Source organism: Coregonus lavaretus, assembly GCF_964263955.1.
Source record: "Coregonus lavaretus genome assembly, chromosome: 5".
Taxonomy (NCBI): domain Eukaryota; kingdom Metazoa; phylum Chordata; class Actinopteri; order Salmoniformes; family Salmonidae; genus Coregonus; species Coregonus lavaretus.
The window spans coordinates 52,041,637-52,065,738 of NC_139992.1; the positions used below are offsets into that span (position 1 = coordinate 52,041,637).

Here is a 24,102-nt window from a genome sequence, read left to right on the forward strand (position 1 = left end):
CAATTATCTGTAAGGTCCCTCAGTTGAGCAGTGAATTTCAAACACAGATTCATCCAAGACCAGGGAGGTTTTCCAATGCCTCGCAAAGAAGGGCACCTATTGGTAAATTTTTTTATTTTTATTTATTTAAAATAGACATTGAATATCCCTTTGAGCATGAAGAAGTTATTAATTACACTTTGGATGGTGTATCAATACACCCAGTCGCTACAAAGATAAAGGAGTCCTTCCTGTAGAGTTTAATGGCTGTGATAGGAGAAAACTGACAATGGATCAATAACATTGTAGTTACTCCACAATACTAACCTAATTGATAGAGTGAAAAGAAGGAAGCCTGTACAGAATAAAAATATTCCAAAACATGCATCCTGTTTGCAGCAATGCAATAAAGTAATACTGCAAAAAATGTGGCAAAGCTATACATTTTTTTTGTCCTGAATACATGGTGTTATGTTTGGGGCAAATCCAATACAACACATTACTGTGTAATACTCTCCATATTTTCAAGCACTGTGGTGGCTGCATCATGTTATGGGTATGCCTGTAATCATTAAGGACTGGGCAGTTCTTCAGGATAATAAAGAAATGGAATGGAGCTAAGCACAGGCAAAATACTAGAAGAAAACCTGGTTCAGTCTGCTATCCATATATCTGGGAGATTAATTCACCTTTCAGCAGGATAATAACCTAAAACAGGCCAAATCTACAGTTGCTTACCAAGAAGACAGTGAATGTTCCTGAGTGGCTGAGTGGCTGAGTTACAGTTTTTTGGCTGAGTGGCTGAGTTACAGAATTTACCACAGGTGGACTCCAATGAAGTTGTAGAAACATCTCAAGGATGATCAATGGAAACAGGATGTACCTGAGCTCAATTGCGAGTCTCATAGCAAAGGGTCTGAAAACGTATGTAAATAAGGTATTTCCGTTTGTCTAAAAACCTGTTTTTGCTTTGTCATTATAGGGTATTGTGTGTTGATTGATGAGGGGGGGAAAACAATTTAATCAATTTTCGAATAAGGCTGTAACGTAACAAAATGTAGAAAACGTCAAGGGGTATGAATAATTTCCGAATGCGCTGTATTTAGTTGGGTGAGAAAAATACAAAATTCCCTTTTTTTTTAATCCAATCAGTTTGCCATGTTGATTCAACGTCATCACATTGAATGTTTTGTCTGAAATGAAATGGAAACAGCGTTGATTCAATCAGTTTTTGCCCAGAAGGTTGTGTCTTCTCTATCCCCTCTCTCTCTTTCCCCTTTAAAGTGACAATCAGCAGTTGAAACAATAACAAAGCACCTCCCCACCACTGCTTCGGTAAAAAGCGAAGGGATGGGGCTGGAGAAATGTAACCACTGTCAAATTCAAAGGCAGAGCTATGGATGCATGAACTGACCATCCATATCAAAATTATAGTTTTAACCATGTTTTTGGGCTATACAGTGTTTGTTTGCGTTTATTTTTTTACAAATATTGGATTAGAACAAGTTTATATTTTGGGTTCTGATGGGGTAAACCTGGTCGTTCAAGATTAACATAGAAATTGGACATCTATCCATGTCCTGAGGACGTTGGGAAATGCCTTCAAAACCGGCCACAAGGGGCAACAGTGAATGCTGCTACCATCAAGTAGGCTTGGGTTTTGGTAGAGTGCTGGGATGTCAGGGGTGTAATCCCATGACTTTGGATCAGAAGGTTGTGTGTTTGAACACTGGTGTTTTATTTTTGTTTTTAACCCTATCCCTATTTGGAGAACGTGGATGAATGTCTAATTCTGCAGTGAGATTGTGAGAGCTTGTTGGTTGAACTGTGCTCATGAGGCATTTATAAGTTATATTCTTCAAGAATCAATGGGTACATATCATTAATTTATAAGTCCAAAATTGTTCCTTTAAATGGGGAGGCACTCCAGTGATCACTCCCAGCCCTGAGAGGCAGAGAGAAAGGCAAGGAGCAAAAGAGGCAAAGAGAGAGAGGCACAGAGAGAGAGAGAGAGAGAGAGAGAGAGAGAGAGAGAGAGAGAGAGAGAGCTGCATGCATGCATGGACCGATGCGTCGGAAACCTCCCACGAGGGGCCCCATGTAATTAGATGCATGCTGTTCAAGCTAGAGTATATTGTCTTCCTGTTGCCTATGAAGCCTCCACCCACTGGCCCACCCTACATTTAGCAGATCATGTGATGTGGGCGGGCAAGCTAAGTCATTTGCAAGTACAACAGTTCTCTGTGCAGCTCCCCATTCATTTCCTGAGAACTGCAAGAGCTCAGCAGCTGAGAGACAGAAGGGGAGGGAGCTGCACACACAGAGAGAGTGAGAGTGAGAGAGAGAGGAGCGAGAGAGGACTGGAGAAGGGAAAACCGTTTTCTACGGCTCTGAAGCTTCTGACAAGGTCTGTGGAAATGTTTCCTCCTTCTTCTGTTCTTCTCATGCTGTGGTTCTCATTTGTCATGCTTGTGGGATTGTGTGTGTGTGTGTGGTTCAGCTGTCATTGCTGTGTCAAGCCTTAAGACAACTCCTGGTCATCTAGCTACCTACTGCACGCTGGCTGCCTGTGCGCGCCATTGTGCACTGTAAAACTTTTCCCTGTAAAGTTACAGAATTATACTGGCACCAGAGATGCTGTAATATACTGTATTTTACAGTACTATTTCCCTTACTGTAAAACATACTACAGCATACAGCATCCATGCTGTAAATTTACAGCAGGGATGCTGTAATGTTTTACAGTAAGGAAATTAGTACTGTGAAATATATTACAGCTTCTCTGCTGTAAAGCAAAATTACAGTATTAAGCTGGCAACTCTGGTGCCAGGAAAATGCTGTAAACTTACAGTGAAAGTCTCCCTGAAATGTAAATGTAAGAAAAACAATACATTTGTACATAAAATACATTTATTCAAATTGGTAACAACATTAACTACAAATGAACAACATAATTGAAAATAGAAGTAACAACAGTTAACATATGTAACCAAATAAGAGCATAATTACAACACTAATTTAAAAACTATATTGTGTGCCTGTGTGTGTGGTGTGGGGGAGCAGAGAGACAAAGAGAAGGAGATGGAGTTAAAATTGAGATTGGGTACAGTTCTAGATCTATGATCAGGGGCAACTCTATTCGGCGTAAGGGGGTTCAGAGGCGGTGAAACACAATGGGACAGTTTGGGCAGGAGAGCATCCAAGATAGAGAAGTCAGCACAGCATCAGGTGTTCCTCATGAGGCTCCGTAACAATCCTCCTCTGTTCTGATTTGTCAGCTCTTCTCACCCCTAGGACAAGCATGGAAAAATACATTATAGAATGAGAGACAGAGAGCACCAGGGCTCGTGTCGTGTGTGTACTTACCTCACTAGAGGTCTTCATTCAAACTCAGTGAGCTCTTGGAAGAATGAGGCAATGTAGGGGTTGAGAACAGCTGGCTTCCTCTGGGCCACCTTGTCATGCACTTTGTCCCATCTTCAGGGTTCATATTCTTGGGTTGATTCGAACCAGGAATATGTACAGCCATATGTCCAATACAGTTTATTAAATCAACTGAGGCACTGAACAAATACAAATTAGACAGCTACTGTAGATACTGTACACCTACTTCAAACCCTAGTTAACTATATAATAAAATATTGATATAAGCCTACACAATAACTCAGATTATTTTACCAGACTCACAACATGTTCCTTTCTTTCAGTGCCACCAAATGTTTGCATACTACTGGTAAAGTGAGAAGGTTTAGCTAATACTATAACATTATGGAACAGTGTTGTTTAAATTAAACAAATGGTTAGGGGGAGAGGCTGTACGGACACACTGTAAAATGATGACGTATGTTGCGCAGCTGAGAGCCGAGTGAACCGATCACACAGGGTTGTGACAGCTAAGGACACTGTCCCGATGTGGTTGCAGTTCATGCTCTCCCCATTGAGTAGACTGTATCACAGTGACATCTAGATGGCTACCAATATTAGTTATTAGTTGTGTAGGTTGCTATCCTACTTGAAGTATAATCCTGGGAGGGAAGAAAATTGGCCACGTTACTAGCTACCGCCGGCAACACTGATACAGCTGCCCGTATACAGTGCCTTCAGAAAGTATTCACATCCTCAAAATGTTGTGTTTTTGTGACATTTTTGTTACTGGCCTACACACAATACCCCATAATGTCAAAGTGGAATTATGTTTTTTGAAGTTTTTACAAATTAATTAAAAATGAAAAGCTAAAATGTCTTAAGTCAGTAAGTATTCAACCCCTTTGTTATGGCAAGCCTAAATAAGTTCAGGTGTAAAAATTTACTTAACAAGTCACATGATAAGTTGCATGGACTGTTTGGACATGATTTTTGAATGACTACCTCATCTCTGTACCACACACATTTGTTTACCTGTAAGGTCCCTCAGTCGAGCAGTGATTTTCAAACACAGATTCAATCACAAAGACCAGGGAGGTTTTCCAGTGCCTCGCAAAGAAGAGCAGCTATTGGTAGATGGGTAAAAAAAAAAAAAAAGCAGACAATGAATATCCCTTTGAGCATGGTGAAGTTATTAATTACACTATGGATGGTGCATCAATATACCCAGTCACTGCAAAGATACAGGCGTCCTTGATAACTCAGTTGCCGGAGAGGAAGGAAATCACTCAGGGATTTCACAATGAGGCTAATGGTAACTTTAAAACAGTTACAGAGTTTAATGGCTGTGATAGGAGAAAACTGAGGATGGATCCACAATACTAACCTAATTGACAGAGTGAAAAGAAGGAAGCCTGTACAGAATACAAATATTCCAAAACAATACAACAAGGCACTACAGTAATACTGCAAAAAAATGTAGCAAAGCAATTAACTTTTTGAATAGAAAGTGTTATTTTTGGGCCAATACAACACATTACACAGGTGCACCTTGTGGTGGGGACAGTAAAATGCCAATCTAAAATGTGCAGTTTTGTCACACAACACAATGACACAGATGTCTCAAGAGTTGAGGGAGCATGCAATTGGCATGCTGACTACAGGAATGTCCACCAAAGCTGTTATGATAGAATTTAATGTTCATTTCTTTACCATAAGCCGCCTTCGTCGTTTTAGAGATTTTGGCAGTACATCCAACTGGCCTCACAACGGCAGACCACTGGTAACAACGCCAGCCCAGGACTTCCACATCCAGCTTCACCTGTGGGATCGTCTGAGACCAGCCACCCGGACAGCTGATGAAACTGTGGGTTTGCACAACTGAAGAATAGGATAGCAAAACCTGTTGTCGCTTTGTCATTATGGGGTGTTGTGTTTAGATTGCTGAGGATTTTTATTTATTTAATCAATTTTAGAAAAAGGCTGTAACGTAACAAAATGTGAATACTTTCCAAAGGCACTATAGTGTATCTGTATGTATTCCCAGTTCTGTGAAATCCATAGATTAGGGCCTAATTCATTTATTTCAATTGACTGATTTCCTTCCGCAAAGCAGCAGCAGAGACAGAGAGAGAGACAGGGCTGTTAGCAATGGGTTAAACAGTCAGAGGCTCGGGTAGTGGAGGAAGCACGCCTAGGGGGAGGTTTGTGTGTTTGTGTTTGTGTGTGTGTGTGTGTGTGTGTGTGTGTGTGTGTGTGTGTGTGTGTGTGTGTGTGTGTGTGTGTGTGTGTGTGTGTGTGTGGTGTGTGTGTATATGTGTGGGGCGGGTGGTTGGTGTCTTGGATGTCATCGGCAGTGGCTATGACTTCCAGAGGGGTAATAGTCATCGGTATTGATGGGTGGCTGTCACCAGGCTCAACACAACCCAGGCAGGGCTAGGGGTGGCTGGGGGCTGGCCCTGGCCTCTTCTTTTCAATTACAGGAACCGGGCCAGAGCTGACAGCAAAGGCATTTGTACACCAGGGGTTTGGGGCCAGGGAGAGCCAAGGAGGGGAGGGGAGCTACAGGGGACTGAGGGAGGGAGGGAAGGAGGGAGAGAGGAGACTGATGTGGAAACTGAGCACTGACCTCTTAGACCTTACCCCCGTGCTGGAGAGAGTCCCTGCCTTTAACACTGTGAGAGCCGCAGGGTGTGTGTGCGTGTGTGTTTGTGTGTGTGTGTGTGTGTATGTGTTTAGGGTCCGTGTAGCTCAGTTGGTAGAGCATGGCGTTTGCAACGCCAGGGTTGTGGGTTCGAATCCCACGGGGGGCCAGTATGAAAATGTATGCACTCACTAACTGTAAGTCGCTCTGGATAAGAGCGTCTGCTAAAATGTAAAATGTAAATGTATGTGTGGTGGGAGTAGGTGTAGGGAGGATAAGAGCGGACCCCCTGCTGCTCATTTAAACTCTCACTTTAAATCCATTTACCATTGGCCCCCTTGCCTCAGCATTAGTATGCTTTATATGGGGTAATATTGTTTGTACTATATGTACTTAGCATTTGCACTGAACATAATGTTCAAATTCATTAAACAGTTATATTGATACATATACAGAATAACGTATATTACAAAATATAAAAAACATTTATACACAATAATATATGTTTTACTGTATATGCATAGTGCCTTCGGAAAGTATTCAAACCCCTTGACTTTTTCCAAATGTTGTTACGTTACAGACTTATTCTAAAATTGATTAAATAAATAAAAATCCTCAGCAATCTACACACAATACCCCATAATGAAATTTAGCAAATGTATATATATATATATATATATATATATATATATATATATATATATATATATATATATATATAAACATAAGTATTCAGACCCTTTGCTATGAGATTCAACATTTTGCTCAGATGCATGCTGTTTCCATTGATCATCCTTGAGATGTTTGTACAACTTGATTGAAGTCCACCTTTGGTAAATTCAATTGATTGGACATGATTTGGAAAGGCACACACCTGTCTATATAAGGTCCCACAGTTGACATTGCATGTCAGAGCAAAAACCAAGCAATGAGGTCGAAGGAATGGTCTGTAGAGCTCCAAGACAGGATTGTGTCAAGGCACAGATCTGGAGAAGTGTACCAAAGAATGTCTGCAGCATTGAAGGTCCCCAAGAACACAGTGGCCTCCATCATTCTTAAATGAAAGAAGTTTGGAACCACCAAGACTCTTCCTAGAGCTGGCCGTCCGGTCAAACTGAGCAATCGGGGGAGAAGGCCTTCATCAGGGAGGTGACCAAGAACCCAATGGTCACTCTGACAGACCTCTAGAGTTCGTCTGTGGAGATGGGAGAACCTTCCAGAAGGACAACCATCTCTGCAGCACTCCACCAATCAGGCATTTATTATAGAGTGGCCAGAACGAAGCATTCTGTAATGCTGACGTCATCTGGAAGTCGAAGAAAGCGTCCTCTGGCAACGGGGGTCTCCTTGGAGATGTTAAGCTTGGACCTGACACAGACCAGAAACGGCTTTGCGCCCTGGATCCAGAGGTTCCGGCGTCTTCTTCCTTAGGGGCTTCCCATTCGAGATCGGCTCCAGAGGTACCTGTGTCTTCGTCCTCTGTTCTGTCTCCCTCTCCAGTGGCTTCTACCTCAGGTTCAGGTCCTCAGAGCTCCCACCCTCATCAGACCATGAGGCTGCCTGAGTGACCGGCCCATTCAACATCACCAGCTGTCATCATCGGCAGCTCTATTGTGAGAAACATCTCGGTTCCCAATGCAAAAACCCTGTGCTACCCAGGAGCATGAGTACAGGACATCACAAGGCTGCTTCCGACTGTTCTACGACAGATGCCGGGAGCTGACACTGTCGTAGTCCATGTGGGGTCAAACGACATCAGGAGGGCTAGCTTGGAACATCTGAAAATAGATTTTGAAGAACTCATTTTAGCATTAAAAGACTCCAAAAAACGGCCAATAATTTCAGGTCCAGTACCATCATTGGGCCGCGGGTGTAAAATATTCAGTAGGCTACTGGCATTACACATCATGAGCCTATGAACCAGAGTTACACTGTTAGCACTGAGGCGGTGTGCCCTAGTAGGAAGACCACTGTGGGCAGCTCACCCTGCACTATCAGCTCCAATATAAATAACATGAGCAAGTCTACTTCTGATAAGCTTCCCAGTAACGCATTAAAAACAATCAAGCAACCCAGAAAAGTGCTAGAAATAGCCCGTATTAACATATGCAGCCTGAGAAACAAGGTTCATGAAGTCAATAACTTGCTTGTAATAGATGACATTCATATTCTGGCTATCTCTGAAACTCACTTAGATAATACCTTTGATGATACAGTGGTAGCAATACATGGTTATAACATCTACCGAAAAGACAGAAATGCCAACGGGGGCAACCACATTCCTGTAAAGATTAGAGACGATCTCAAGTTCATAACTGTTGAAGTAATATGGCTACAGGTTCATCTGCCTCACCTAAAGCCCATTCTGGTGGGAAGCTGCTATAGACCATCAAGTGCTAACAGTCAGTATCTGGATAATATGTGTGAAATGCTTGATAATGTATGTGATATCAACAGAGCAGTATATTTTCTGGGTGATTTAAATATTGATTGGCTCTCATAAAGCTGCTCACTCAAGAAAAAATGATGACAAGAATATTTGCTGGTCTGTGGTGTGTAATGAGGAGCAACCAGACGCTGCACTTGACACATTTATGACATTGCTTATTATAGTTACTAATGAGCACGCACCTATTAAGAAAATGACTGTAAAAACTGTTAAATCCCCTAGGATTGATGAGGAATTGAAAAATGGTATGGTTGAGAAGGATGAGGCAAAAGGTATGGCAAATAAGTCTGGCAGCCCAACTGATTAGCAAACGTACTGGTTATTTAGAATTAAGAAATCATGTGACTAAACTAAACAAAAAGAAAAAGAAACTTTACTATGAAACAAAAATAAATGATATAAAGAATGATAGTAAAAAGCTTTGGAGCACCTTCAATGAAATTTTGGCAAAAACGGCAAACTCGGCTACATCATTCATTGAATCAGAAGGCTCATTCATCACAAAACCCACTGATATTGCCAACTACTTTAATGACTTTTTCATTGGTAAGATAAGCAAACTTAGGCATGACATGTCAGCAACAAACGCTGACACTACACATCCAAGTATTTCTGACCAAATTATGAAAGACAAGAATTGTACTTTTGAATTCCGTAGTCAGTGAGGAAGAGGTGAAAAAAGTATTGTTGTCTATCAATAATGACAAGCCACCTGGGTCTGACAATCTGGTTGGAAAATTACTGAGGATAATAGCGGACGATATTGTCACTTCTATTGGCTACAAAGAATAGTAAAGCCCCTTTTACTGGCTCAAATAGCCGACCAATCAGCCTGTTACCAATCCTTAGTAAACTTCTGGAAAAAATGGTGTTTGACCAGATACAATGCTATTTCACAGTAAACAAATTGACAACAGACTTTCAGCACGCTTATAGGGAAGGACACCCAACAAGCACAGGACTTACACAAATGACTGACGATTGGCAGAGAGAAATTGATGATAAAATCAATGATGATGTGGGGGCTGTCTTGTTAGACTTCAGTGCAGCTTTTGACATTATCGATCATAGTCTGCTGCTGGAAAAATGTATGTGTTATGGCTTTACAACCCCTGCTATAATGTGGATGAAGAGTTACTTGTCTAACAGAACAGAGAGGGTGTCCTTAAATGGAAGCCTCTCAAACATAATCCAGGTAAAATCAGGAATTCACCAGGGTAGCTGTTTAGGCCCCTTACTTTTTCAATCTTTACTAATGACATACTTTGAGTAAAGCCAGTGTGTCTATGTATGCGCATGACTCAACACTATACACATCAGCTACTACAGCAACTGAAATGACTGCAACACTTAACAAAGAGCTGCAGTTAGTTTCGGAATGGGTAGCAAGGAATAAGTTAGTCCTAAATATTTCCAAAACTAAAAGCATTGTATTTGGGACAAATCATTCACTAAATCCTAAACCTCAACTACATCTTGTAATGAATAATGTGGAAATTGAGCACGTTGAGGTGACTAAATTGCTTGGAGTAACCCTCGATTGTAAACTGTCATGGTCAAAACATATTGATACAAAAGTAGCTAAGATGGTTAGAAGTCCGTCCATAATAAAGCGCTGCTCTGCCTTCTTAACAACACTATCAACAAGATAGGTCCTACAGGCCCTAGTTTTGTCACACCGAGACTACTGTTCAGTAGTGTGTTCAGGTGCCACAAAGAGGGACTTAGGAAAATTGCAGTTGGCTCAGAACAGGGCAGCACGGCTGGCCCTTAAAAGTACACTGAGAGGTAACATTAATTACATGCATGTCAATCTCTCCTGGCTCAAAGTGGAAGAGATTGACTTCATCACTACTTGTTTTTTTAAGAGGTGTTGACAAGCTGAATGTACCTGTCTGTTCAAAATACTAGCACACAGCTCGGACACCCAATGCATACCCCACAAGACATGCCACCAGAGGTCTCTTCACAGTCCCTAAGTCCAGAACAGACTATGGGAGGAACACAGTACTACATAGAGCCATGACTACATGGAACTCTATTCCACATCAGGTAACTGATGCAAGCAGAAGAATCACATTTAAAAAACAAGTAAAAATAAACCTTATTGAACAACAGGGTCTGTGAAGAGACACACACAAAGGTACAGACACATGCATACGCATACATTGTGATGTTGTTGTATGGTGGTATTAAACAGTTTGTATTGTAGATATGTAGTGGTGTAATAATATTATATGTTGTACTGTTTTATCTTTTGTTTTATATGTAATGTAAGTGTTTTTAATATGTTTGGACCCCAGGAAGAGTAGCTGCTGCCTTGACAGCAGCTAATGGGGATCCCTAATAAATACAAATAAACATTTTCCTCAGTAAAAGGCACATGACAGCCCGCTTGGAGTTTGCCAAAAGGCACCTAAAGATTCTCAGACCATGAGAAACAAGATTCTCTGGTCTGATGAAACCAAGATTGAACACTTTGGCCTGAATGCCAAGTGTCACATCTGGAGGAAACCTGGCACCATCCCTACGGCGAAGCATGGTAGTGGCAGCATCATGCTGTGGGGATGTTTTTCAGTGGCAGGGATTGTGAGACTAGTCAGGATCGAGGCAAAGATGAACGGAGCAAAGTACATAGAGATCCTTGATGAAAACCTGCTCCAGAGCGCTCAGGACAATGACCCTAAGCACACAGCCAAGACAACGCAGGAGTTGCTTCGGGACAAATCTCTGAATGTCCTTGAGCCAGAGCCCGGACTTGAACCCGGTCTAACATCTTTGGAGAGACCTGAAAATAGCTGTGCAGCAACGCTCTGCATCCAACCTGACAGAGCTTGAGAGGATCTGCAGAGAAGAATGGGAGAAACTCCCCAAATACAGGTGTGGCAAGCTTGGAGCGTCATACCCAAGAAGACTCGATGCTGTAATCACTGCCAAAGGTGCTTCAAGAAAGTACTGATTAAAGGGTCTGTATACTTATGTAAATGTGATACTTCAGTTTTTAATTTTTTATAAGTTAGCTAAATTTCCTAGAAAACTATTTTTGCTTCATCATTATGGGGTATTGTGTGTAGATTGATGAGGGACAAAACAATTTAATACATTTTAGAATGAGGCTGTAACGTAACGCAATGTGGAAAAAGTCAAGGGGTCTGAATATTTTCCAAAGGCACTGTATAACTGTACATAACTGAGAGAATGCCAAGAGTGTGCAAAGCTGTCATCAAGGCAAAGGGTGGCTATTTGAAGAATCTCAAATATAAAATATATTTTGAACTGTTGAACACTTTTTTGGTTATTACATGATTCCATATGTGTTATTTGATAGTTTTGATGTCTTCACTATTATTCTCCAATGTAGAAAACAATAAAAATAAAGAAAAACCCTTGAAAGAGTAGATGTGTCCAAACTTTTGACTTGTACTGTATATATATATATATATATATATAGTTCAGCCTAGGTAGTCAATTATAAACGTTCAATCAGCAACAGACACAGTATATCTGTCCAATCACTAACAGACCTATAGGGCCCTATAAAATTACTACCTATTTCAGTTTTTTTCCAAATTCCTTTTTCTCCGTTTAGTTTTTCCAGGCTTCCGTTTTCCCCCGTTTTTTCAGGTTTTCACTCTCAAAATCACACCTTTTAACAGAAAAACAACTAGATTGGATGTTTTAAGTCCACAACCATGCTTAAACCACATCAGGAGACCACTTTTGAGGTCAGGGAAAATAGAAGAAATATGTATTTTGGGGTGTAGTTATCCTTTAATGCAAGTGTGCACCAGCAAGAGATCGCTGTTTGGTTAGCGATGTTTCTGTAGTGCTCATGTGATTGCAGAATTTGCTAAACAAATGGCCACTGGATTGATGTAAATAATCATGATATCATTCTGCCAGGTAGACATAGGATAATTTGTAGTTAACATTTAATTGAGAACGTTTTTGGGAAAGCCTTTCCATCTCTACCAGAAGAAGGTTTTCATTAGCATCATCGCTAATGGCTACACAAAGTGTAGACATACGTGTGCACTGCACATACACACACAGACCGGAATATTCCTGTGCCGTTTCAGAAAGATGCAGGAAAATATGAATCACTGATGCATTTTGTTCATGTCTATTGATTATCTTGGGCCAATTAATGCATTTTCGAATAAGTTCAATACAATTAGTTGATTTCCTACTAAGTTCAATACCTTTTTGAATATTGTTGAATTCCATTTTAATATCTGGATTCCATAATTCCGTCCACCTTCTCCGCACGCAGATTTGATAGGGCCCTAGATGTAGTCTGTCCAATCAGTAGCGAACTATCTATGTGTCCAATCAATTAAAAAGACCAATCAGCAATGGACACAGTCAATCAAACCAATCAGCAGTCTACCTGTCCAATCAGTAGCAGACACATTCTACCTGTCCACAAGGTTCATTCCAGTCCAATTATAATTGCTCTAAAGGATCCTGCCACCAATGGCATCATCTGTCTGACACATATTGTAATAACATCGACACAAATTGGAGCAGTTGTTGATGGATGGAATGTCATGGACTAGCTATTGTATTCTATCAACGATAATTGTTTCAACTAATATTGAATAATATTGAATAAACTGACCAGGTCTTGAGAAATTCTCTAAAACAACGTTGGAGGCGGCTGCACATTTAATAGTGGCCTTTTATTGTACCCAGCACAAGTTACACCTGTGTAAGGATCATGCTGTTTAATCAGCTTCTTGATATGCCACACCTATCAGGTGGATGGATTATCTTGGTAAAGGAGAAATGCTCACTAACAGGGATGTAAACAAATTTGTGACTGATTCGGTCTTATGTAGCAAAATATGAAATTGGATAACAGTAGAGACTCAGAGCTAGAAATGTTATAGCATACACTGCAGTTGAGGAACAATGGGAAAAAGTTTGATAAAGTTGTAACCCCACTTTTGAGAAAATGTCCCTTGAATGTTTTGGTACACCTACTGGAGAGCTCTTCTTTGTCTGCACCCATTCAGCATCGTTCACACCCTCTTAAGCCTTAGCCCCACCCATCTCTTTAAGGATTCACAGGCCATGTGCTAAACAGAGTGAGTAGTTTAGTAAACAACCAAAGATTTCAAGACTTAAAGTGGTAAAAGTAGTAGCCTACAATAAGGAAAACTCCAGGTAAAAATACACGTTATCTAGTCCATGGCTTATATCGTAATCTGATTTTGATGCAGGTCATGTTGTTCTTCACATTACCTTCTCTGGTAAACACACACTATTATCTATTTAGTCATTTAGCTGACGCTCTTATCCAGAGCGACTTACAGTTAGTGAGTGCGTACATTTTCATACTGGCCCCCCGTGGGAAACAAACCCACAACCCTGGCGTTGCAAGTGCCATGCTCTACCAACTTGTGTTATCAAATAAAATCTACGTTTATTTATCACATGCACAGGATACAGAAGGTGTAAACAATACAGTGAAATGAAGTGAAATGGTTACTTGCATAGTAGAAATATAAAAACCAGAAAGTGTCCAGATAAAATATTGTATAAATATTATATAGTTATTAGATGACACTTACCCGACACACTTGTCTAAATTGATGGGTCATGTGAAGGAAATGCTATAACCACCCCTCAGCCACATCTAGCTAAGTGGATGGGTCACTATTGTCTAGACATGTACACATGTTCATGAAATACAATAGATGGCCGTAATCACTCCCAGACACACCTGGCTATCTTGATGGGTCATGAAATCATCTGGTGAAGTGGAGTCTTTTGTTTAGACATGTAGCTAGCTAGCTAAACAATGAACCGGCACAATCCCAACTAATACTACTACCAATAGAAACATTGTCTTAGCTGTAGTATGAATCTGCAGGTAACTAAAGAGCTAACCAACTAGGTTCAATGTTAGCTAGCTAACATTAGGCTATAACTTGCAATGCAAATGGTTTTTCTGATTTGAATATTACTACACATATCATACACGTAAAATTAGCAAGTGAGACAGCAAGCTAACATTTGCTAGCTAGCTAAAAGTATGCTTTAACTTGCAATGAAAATGACTTTCTGACTAAATTAGAAACATATAATATCTGAAAATGTAGCTAGACTCTTCCCTGTATACATGGATGAACGCTTCATGGCAGACTGTAACAATTTAACTCAGTTTTGTTTGTAGTTACATCTTGTTTGGCCAGCGTTGTGTCAAGTCACTCCGGTTCACACTTACCATGGCATGTGCAGAAAGTAGCCCATCACTTTTTCCAACTGATCTGTCGATAGTGCCTGCTCAATTCAGGGCATCATTGTTGTTGAGAAAAGTAGCAAAACGTTTGTATTCTCGATGGCTAGCATTCTATCTTTCAAAAACGGCGCGGTAGAAAGGACTATCAACACATATTGAGCAGCTCACATTATAGACAAAAGCATGCTACATGGCAGACCAATCTAAACTCATCTCCCAGCATCTCCAACCCATCCAATCATGGCTAGCGGGAAGGTTCCTGTCTTTTTCCGTGGCTAAACCAACTAGGCTCGTAATTTAACAATTTTATGCATATTTACGGATGGAATACAAGTTTGTTAATAAAGCACATGAAAGTTTACGTTCCAGAAGGCATTTCTGCAAAAAAATGCATTTTGATAAAAAATAAATGTTAACTTTCAAATGCCTCTCCTGTGACGTAGTGACGTGCGACATAAGCCTAGTTTCCTGAAACTAGTCACATGTGTGCACAACATTTGAGAGAAATAAGATTTGTGTGAGTATGGAAAAATGATGTGATCTTTTATTTCAGCTCATGAAACATGGGACCAACACTTTACATTTTGCGTTTATATTTTTGTTCAGTATAATAGCAGACACCTGTCAATGAATGTAACCTGGATTAATACTTGTTGTAATCTGTAGAGTACAGTGTGTAGATTATTTCATCTGGTTGTAGCAATAATCTGGCTACTCTGCATTGTGGGGTAGCCCCTGGCCTGTGCCCGCGTGTGTGTGTGTGTGTTTGTGTGTGTGTGTGTGTGTTTGTTTGTGTGTGTGTGTGAGTATGTGTGTGTGTGTCGGCCCCTGGCTACAGAGAGGGCATTGTGTGTGTCTCTGTTTCTAGGAGCTATCAGGCCCAGCTATTCACCAGGACAGGAGCCTCTCGTCACTGACACACACAATACAAAGACTCCAGCAACACACACACACACACACTGTAAAAAAATCTAGATTCAACAAATAATGATTTAGTAACTGGTTCCACAGCCTTTTTTAGTTCACTTAATTTTTCAGCCAACGTGTTACCTGAACTTAACATTTTAGTTGGCCCAAACTTAGCTCCAATTTAGGAAAACGTATGTTTGGAACACACACACAGTGCTTTGAACATACAATGTTTCCAACGTACATATTTGACACACATTGACATACATGATGACATTGTGCATGTTCATTTATACAGTTAATTATTATTCACCATGTCCTCACCTGGGATTTGAACTCACAACTTGGTTCACGGCATTCCGATCTTTCTGCTACGCCACCATGTCTGTGTGAGCAGTTAATCTGACTATTCTTTCATCATTGATTTGATTTACTTATTTTAGGGTTTTCTGTTTTAATGTTACTCCATACTAATAATTTAAACGATTCTGGAGTGTACTTTTAAAAGCTCAGACACACTGGTAGTAGGATTGTCAAGCGTTTGCTGCCGACAGTACTTAGCTCCTCTGTACAGAGTGTCGGCAGTCAATCTCTTTTGTGTTCATTTACATTTTACATTTTTAGTCATTTAGCAGATGCTCTTATCCAGAGCTACTTACAGTTAGTGAGTGCATACATTTTTTATTTATTTTCATACTGCCACTCAGCCTTGTTAAAATACTCCAAACCAGAAGGTGGCCTGTAGCGTTTTTTTGTCAATGCATATCCATGCGCATTGCTTATGGTCTAGATTCCAAGCTATCTGTGCTAATGTTGTTATTTTGTAGAAAGCCTTTGTTGATACTAACCAGATGGTCACAGCTAGATTACTACCTAGCAAGATGACGAAGAAACAATTTAATTCACTCTCCATAATCCCATACTGCCATTGCCAGGCCATAGCCAAATGTTTAGCTAGCTAGCTAACATTAGCATATTCGCTAGGTAGCACAACATAGCTATCTATCTAGCTAGCTAAGGACACTGCACTAACTCGGCAACTAACACAGGCAGCTGTTTCATGGAATCTAGCTAATCCATTGTGATTGAATTATAATGTCAATACTAGCTACAGTGGTTAGCTTGCTGGGAGGAAGTTTTTAGTGTTGTGTGCATTGTGTCTGTGCACTTAGCCTACCATCCCATAGCCTACATTGAATATGAAGTGTGACTGGCTCATCTGTGGATGTCTTTATTTTTTTGTTGGCTTCCCCACGTGGGGTTTCGTGCTCTCTGATTGGCTCAAAGTAAAGTTATTGGCCAATGACGAGCATTGCGATTCTACAAGGAGAATCGGTAGGTTCGTCGCTACCAGGTCGGCACACAGCAGGTACTGCTTTTGTTCTAGCAAGATATTTACTTTGAAGTGCAAAGTATAGGAATACAGGTGAAATCATTCATTGACACAGACATGGTGGCGTTAGCAGTAATATATGAATGCCATGAACTAAGAGGTTGTAAGTTCAAATCCCAGGTAAGGACATGTTGTAATATTAATTACTGTATTTATGAACATGCACAATGTAATCACGCATTTCAATGTGTGTCAAATATATAAGTTGACATTTTTTATGTTAAAAGCACTATTTTTATGCGTAGGGGTCCCTAACCTAAATTCTGCCAAGTTGGAGCCAACTAAAAACTTTAAATTCAGGTGACACTTCGACCGAAAAGTTGAGTAAACAAAAGAAGCTGTGGAACAAGTTACTAAGTTAAATCAACAAAAACATTTGTTTTACAGTGCACACACACACACACACACACACACACGATTGATGCTGTGAAACGATTTGGTGAAAGAAATGTTGAAATCAGAAATACATTAGCTAATCTGAACTTTATTGCTGCTGACCACCTCTTCTAGTCTTTTTTTAGATTTGTACTGTATGTACGGTACATTATATTTAATGACATACTTTTTTGAACTAAGTGGTCGGCATGTTGCATTGAGACATTTTAGAATATTAATTGATGTATTCATTTCTGATTTATTACAGTATAGGCTATTTATCAGCAATGGGAATCAAGAAAAACCCTATACACATACATTTCAATAGATGGTTATACAATCAAATCTTAATGTAAGAATGACATGTTTCCTGAGTTTGAAATATACAAACAATCTAAAATATGTGTGTGTTTATGTGTGTATGTATATAAAGGCCATGCTCCTTACTCATTTAGACATCCGTTAAGTTGACAAAATGTTCTTTCTACGTGTCCTCTTGTGTAGTCAATCCTTGACCTCAGGTTCAGCCCATGTTTGTTTACTAAAGTTGTAGGGTTTGTGTCTGTGTGTATGTGGGGAGGGGGGCGGATTATGGAAACACCCACACAATCAGAGGTGGAGGAAGGGGAGAAAGTAGATGATCTGGTTATAGTTGCTGACACAGACAGAAAGATAAGTACAATCTGACATCATTGACAACCCTGTAAATACCACATGGTTCTTTTTTCAGATTACCTTGTCAAAAAGTGTGCAATACTCTCATTTTCCAGGCCAGTGTGTTAGTTATGAGCTATTGGACTAGGGGAAATTAAGAAAAGTGAGAGTGCCAGCCCACTTGTTGTGCAATCAGACGTATATAAGCCTGTATTTCTTGAGGAAAGAAAGAAAATGCATTATGGAATGCTGAAACAGATAGCAGCAAAGTGACAATCAAGGACAAAAAACAGTGTACACATTGAGAGGCGAAAAGAAACAATGGTAGTCTGTAGCTACCTCAGTCTGGCCATGGTGCATGGAATAAAAAGAATACAACTTCTACAAAAGATATTCAGCCACTCTTTGAGAAAAACCGAAGAACATAAAAAGGACTACAGAACTACAAAAAAAAGACAAACACTGAAGGACAAAATATACTTACGCTTTGAAAGTCCTGTGAAAAAAATAGCACATTTACGTTCTCACCCATTCCCCAAAAATCTTTATGGTTTGGGTTTAACATGTTAAATACTGTTGAAGTAATATGGCTACAGGTTCATCTGCCTCATCTAAAGCCCATTCTGGTGGGAAGCTGCTGTAGACCACCAAATGCTAACAGTCACTATCTGGATAACGTGTGAAATGCTAGTAGCCATATCTAGGAAAACCAAAGTTCCAAAGGCTGGGCCTAACATAGTGTATAAGAGGTCATACATTAAGTTTTGTAGTGATTCCTATGTTGTTGATGTAAAGAATATTTGTTGGTCTGTTGTGTGTAATGAGGAGCAAACAGACGCTGCACTTGACACATTTATGAAATTGCTTATTACAGTTACTAATAAGCATGCACCCATTAAGGAAATGACTTTAAAAACGGTTAAATCCCAGTAGATTGATGAGGAATTGAAAAATGGTATGGTTGAGAGGGATGAGGCAAAAGGAATGGCAAATAAGTCTGGCTGCACAACCGATTGGCAAACGTACTGCAAATTGAGAAATCATGTAACTATACTGAATAAAAAGAAGAAGAAGCTACACTATGAAACAAAGATAAATTACATAAACAATGATAGTAAAAAGCCTTGGAGCACCTGAAATACATTTTTGGGAAAAAAAGGCAAACTCAGCTCCATCATTCATTGAATAATATGGCTCATTCATCACAAAACCAATTGTTATTGACAACTTCTTTAATTACTTTTTCATTGGCAAGATTTGCACATTTGGGCATGAAATGCCAGCAACAAACGCTGACACTACACATCCAAGTATATCTGACCAAATTATGAAAGACAAGCATTGTAATTTTGAATTCCGTAAAGTGAGTGTGGAAGAGGTGAAAAAAAGATTGTTGTCTATCAACAATTACAAGCCACCGGGGTCTGACAACTTGGATGGAAAATTACTGAGGATAGTAGAGGGCGATATTGCCACTCCTATTTGCCATATCTTCAATTTAAGCTTACTAGAAAGTGTGTGCCCCCAGGCTTGGAGGGAAGCAAAAGTCATTCTGCTACCTAAGAATAGTAAAGCCCCCTTTACTGGCTCAAATAGCCGACCAATCAGCCTGTTACCAACCCTTAGTAAACCTTGGGACAAAATTGTGTTTGACCAGATTCAATGCTATTTTACAGTAAACAAATTGACAACAGACTTTCAGCATGCTTATAGGGAAGGACACCCAACAAGCACAGCACTTACACAAATGACTGACGATTGGCAGAGAGAAATTGATGATAAAATGATTGTGGGGGCTGTCTTGTTAGACTTCATTGCAGCTTTTGACATTATCGATCATAGTCTGCTGCTGGAAAAATGTATGCGTTATGGCTTTACACCCCCTGCTGTAATGTGGATGACATACTTTGAGTAAAGCCAGTGTGTCTATGTATGCGGATGACTCAACACTATACATGTCAGCTAATGCAGCGACTTAAATGACTGCAACACTTAACAAAGAGCTGCAGTTAGTTTCAGAGTGGGTGGCAAGTAATAAGGTAGTCCTAAATATTTATAAAACTAAAAGCATTGTATTTGGGACAAATCATTCACTAAATCCTAAACCTCAACTAAATCTTGTAATAAATAATGTGGAAATTGAGTAAGTTGACGTGACTAAACTGCTTGGAGTAACCCTAGATTAGTCTGTCCATAATAAAGCACTGCTCTACCTTCTTAACAGCATTATCAACAAGGCAGGTCCTACAGGCCCTCGTTTTGTCGCACCTGGACTACTGTTCAATCGTGTGGTCAGGTGCCACAAAGAGGGACTTAGGAAAATTACAATTGGCTCAGAACAGGGCAGCACGGCTGGCCATTGGATGTGCACATAGAGCTAATATTAATAATATGCATGTCAATCTTCATACCATTCCACTACTTGTATTTATAAGAGGTTTTGACATATTGAATGCACCGAGCTGTCTGTTTGAACTACTGGCGCACAGCTCGGACACCCATGCATACCCAACAAGACATGCCACAAGAGGTCTCTTCACAGTCCCCAAGTCCAGAACAGACTATGGGAGGCACACAGTGCTACATTGTACGGGGGGCACACACCTATGGAACAACGGGGACTGTGAAGAGACACACACAATGGTACAGACACATGCATACGCATACATTGTGATACTGTTGTATGGTGGTATTAAACATTTTGTATTTTAGATATGTAGTGTTGTAATAATGTTATATGATGTACTGTTTTATCTTTTGTTTTATATGTAATGTAAGTTGTCTAATATGTTTGGACCCCAGGAAGAGTAGCTGCTGCCAAGGGGATCTCTAATAAATACAAAGACAAATACATAGAGCCATGACTACATGGAACTCTATTCCACATCAAGTAACACCAATAAAACAAAAACAAAAAAAGTAACTGATGCAAGCGGTAAAATTAGATTTAAAAAACAGATAAAAATACACCTTAAAGAACAGCGGGGACTGTCAAGCAACACAAACATAGGCACAGACACTTGCATACACACACATGATAACATATGCACTATACGCACACGTACACATGGATTTTGTACTGTAGATATGTGGTAGTGGTGGAGTAGGGGCCTGAGGGCACAAAGTGTGTTGTGAAATCTGTGAATGTATTGTAATGTTTTAAAAATTGTATCAACTGCCTTAATTTTGCTGGACCCCAGGAAGAGTAGCTGCTGCCTTGGCAGCTGCTAATGGGGATGCATAATAAATACATATACAAACAGTTATGGATAGAGTGCTTAGTGCTTAGACATAGAGAGACATATCACCTTATTTAACATATCACCATATTTAACCTTACTTCTCACTGTAACCCTAACCTTCGCCTCTAGTCTAGGCAATAACATCATCTAGGCTATGGCATGATCCTTAAGGTTCCTTGGACTGGCCTGTGTGATAACCTGAGGTGAGCCACTAGGAACGATGACGCTCATGGATCTATGGGACCTAGTCCTTGTTCTAATACTGTAGAAATAATCACAGATATAATCACAGATCTCACATTACTTTATTGGTCAGTGAAATGGACTGGAGCTCTTCCTTTTACTCATGGGTCATTCCACCTCAAAAAGCACAAGGAAGAGGATTTCGACACCCACCATCTCAGATTGTGCTGACATTGTTTCTGTAGTTAAAAATAGATAAGATTAGCATTCCTGAAACATTATTCTGTTGAAATATAATTTGATCTCTGACAAATTTCCCATGAGTAAAGGGAAGAGCTCCATTCCATTTAACTTTGACCAATAAAGTAATGTGAGATATGTGATTACATCTGCGATTACTTCTACAGTATTAACTCCTTCAGTTAGCTCGCTAAGTAAGCCATGGCGCTTACCAGAGACTGTATTAGCTGAAAATGAAACGAGAATAACAACAGTTAAAGAGAAGCTGTGCATGTGTGTGTTTGTGTGTTTGGGAGAGAGAGAGAGAGACACACACAGAGTCACAGAAACACAGAAACACAGAGACCAACAGCATCAAGAGAGAGGGAACAGAAGTAACAGATGGAAAATGTCAAAGAGTGGGAGCAAAATCTATGATTGAAATACTTGACAGGGATGCACATTATAGCCAAAGACATTTCCTCCCCTGAAGGACATGCTATATTACTCCAACACTCTTCTTTGACAATGTGTTTAAACTGATGGACAGTCAAGGTTTTCAATTCAATTCAATTAATCAAGTGCAATCATGTGTATGGTCTGCTATGATCACAATAATTTTTTTTATTACGAAGACGAAGCGGGAAATCCAAACCTACAGTTGAAGTCGGAAGTTTACATACACCTTAGCCAAATACATTTAAACTCAGTTTTTCACAATTCCTGACATTTAATCCTAGTAAAAGGTCAGTTAGGATCACCACTTTATTTTAAGAATGTGAAATGTCAGAATAATAGTAGAGAGAATTATTTATTTCAGCTTTTATTTCTTTCATCAAATTCCCAGTGGGTCAGAAGTTTACATACACTCAATTAGTATTTGGTAGCATTGCTTTTAAATTGTTTAACTTGGGTCAAACATTGCGGGTAGCCTTCTACAAGCTTCCCACAATAAGTTGGGTGAAGTTTGGCCCATTCCTCCTGACAGAGCTGGTGTAACTGAGTCAGGTTTGTAGGCCTCCTTGCTCGCACACGCTTTTTCAGTTCTGCCCACACATTTTCTATAGGATTGAGGTCAGGGATTTGTGATGGCCACTCCAATACCTTGACTTTGTTGTCCTTAAGTCATTTTGCCACAACTTTGGAAGTATGCTTGGGGTCATTGACCATTTGGAAGACCCATTTGCGACCAAGCTTTAACTTCCTGACTGATGTCTTGAGATGTTGCTTCAATATATCCACATAATTTTCCTTCCTCATGATGCCATCTATTTTGTGAAGTTCACCAGTCCTCTTGCAGCAAAGCACTCCCACAGCATGATGCTGCCACCCCCGTGCTTCACGGTTGGGATGGTGTTCTTCGGCTTGCAAGCACCCCCTTTTTCCTCCAAACATAATGATGGTCATTATGGTCAAACCGTTCTATTTTTGTTTCATCAGACCAGAGGACATTTCTCCAGAAAGTATGATATTTGTCCCCATGTGCAGTTGCAAACCATAGTCTGGCTTATTTATGGTTGTTTTGGAGCAGTGGCTTCTTCCTTGCTGAGCACCCTTTCAGGTTATGTCAATATAGGACTTGTTTTACTGTGGATATAGATACTTTTGTACCTGTTTCCTGTTTCCTGTTGTTCTGGGATTGATTTGCACTTTTCGCACCAAAGTACGTTCATCTCTAGGAGACAGAACGCGTCTCCTTCCTGAGCGGTATGACGGCTGCATGGTCCCATGGTGTTTATACTTGTGTACTATTGTTTGTACAGATGAATGTGGTACCTTCAGTCATTTGGAAATTGCTCCGAAGGATGAACCAGACTTGTGGAGGTCTACAATTTCTTTTCTGAGGTCTTGGCTGATTTCTTTTGATTTTCCCATGGTGTCAAGCAAAGAGGCGCTGAGTTTGAAGGTAGGCCTTGAAATACATCCACAGGTACACCTCCAATTGACTCAAATTATGTCAATTAGCCTATCAGAAGCTTCTAAAGCCATGACATCATTTTCTGGAATTTTCCAAGCTGTTTAAAGGCACAGTCAACTTAGTGTATGTAAACGTCTGACCCACTGGAATTATGATACAGTGAATTATAAGTGAAATAGTCTGTCTGTAAAGAATTTTGGAAAAATTACTTGTGTCATGCACAAAGTAGATGTCCTAACCGACTTGCCAAAACTATAGTTTGTTAACAAGAAATGTGTGGAGTGGTTGAAAGACAAGTTTTAATGACTCCAACCTAAGTGTATGTAAACTTCCGACTTCAACTGTATCTGTATGGATAAACATTTAGGGCTTGATTCAATCCATATCGGGGAAGATCTGTGTTGTACGGCAAGCGGTACCGATGCACCAAGTCTGGAACCAACAGGACCCTGAACAGTTTCTACCTCCACACCATAAGACTATTAAATAGTTAACCAAATAGCTACCCGGACTATCTGCATTGACCC

The 24,102-nt window shown here is 40.0% G+C and overlaps 1 protein-coding gene across 1 annotated transcript in view; it reads left to right on the forward strand.

Annotated features, from left to right (window-relative positions):
- The first annotated feature begins 2,259 nt into the window (after positions 1–2,259).
- Positions 2,260–24,102, forward strand: part of LOC311129013 (Krueppel-like factor 12) — a 171,137-nt gene continuing 149,294 nt past the window's right edge. Inside the window, exon 1 of the mRNA XM_084161259.1 lies at positions 2,260–2,386. The gene's annotated coding sequence lies outside the window, so the exon portion shown is untranslated. The remainder of the gene's footprint in view (positions 2,387–24,102) is intronic.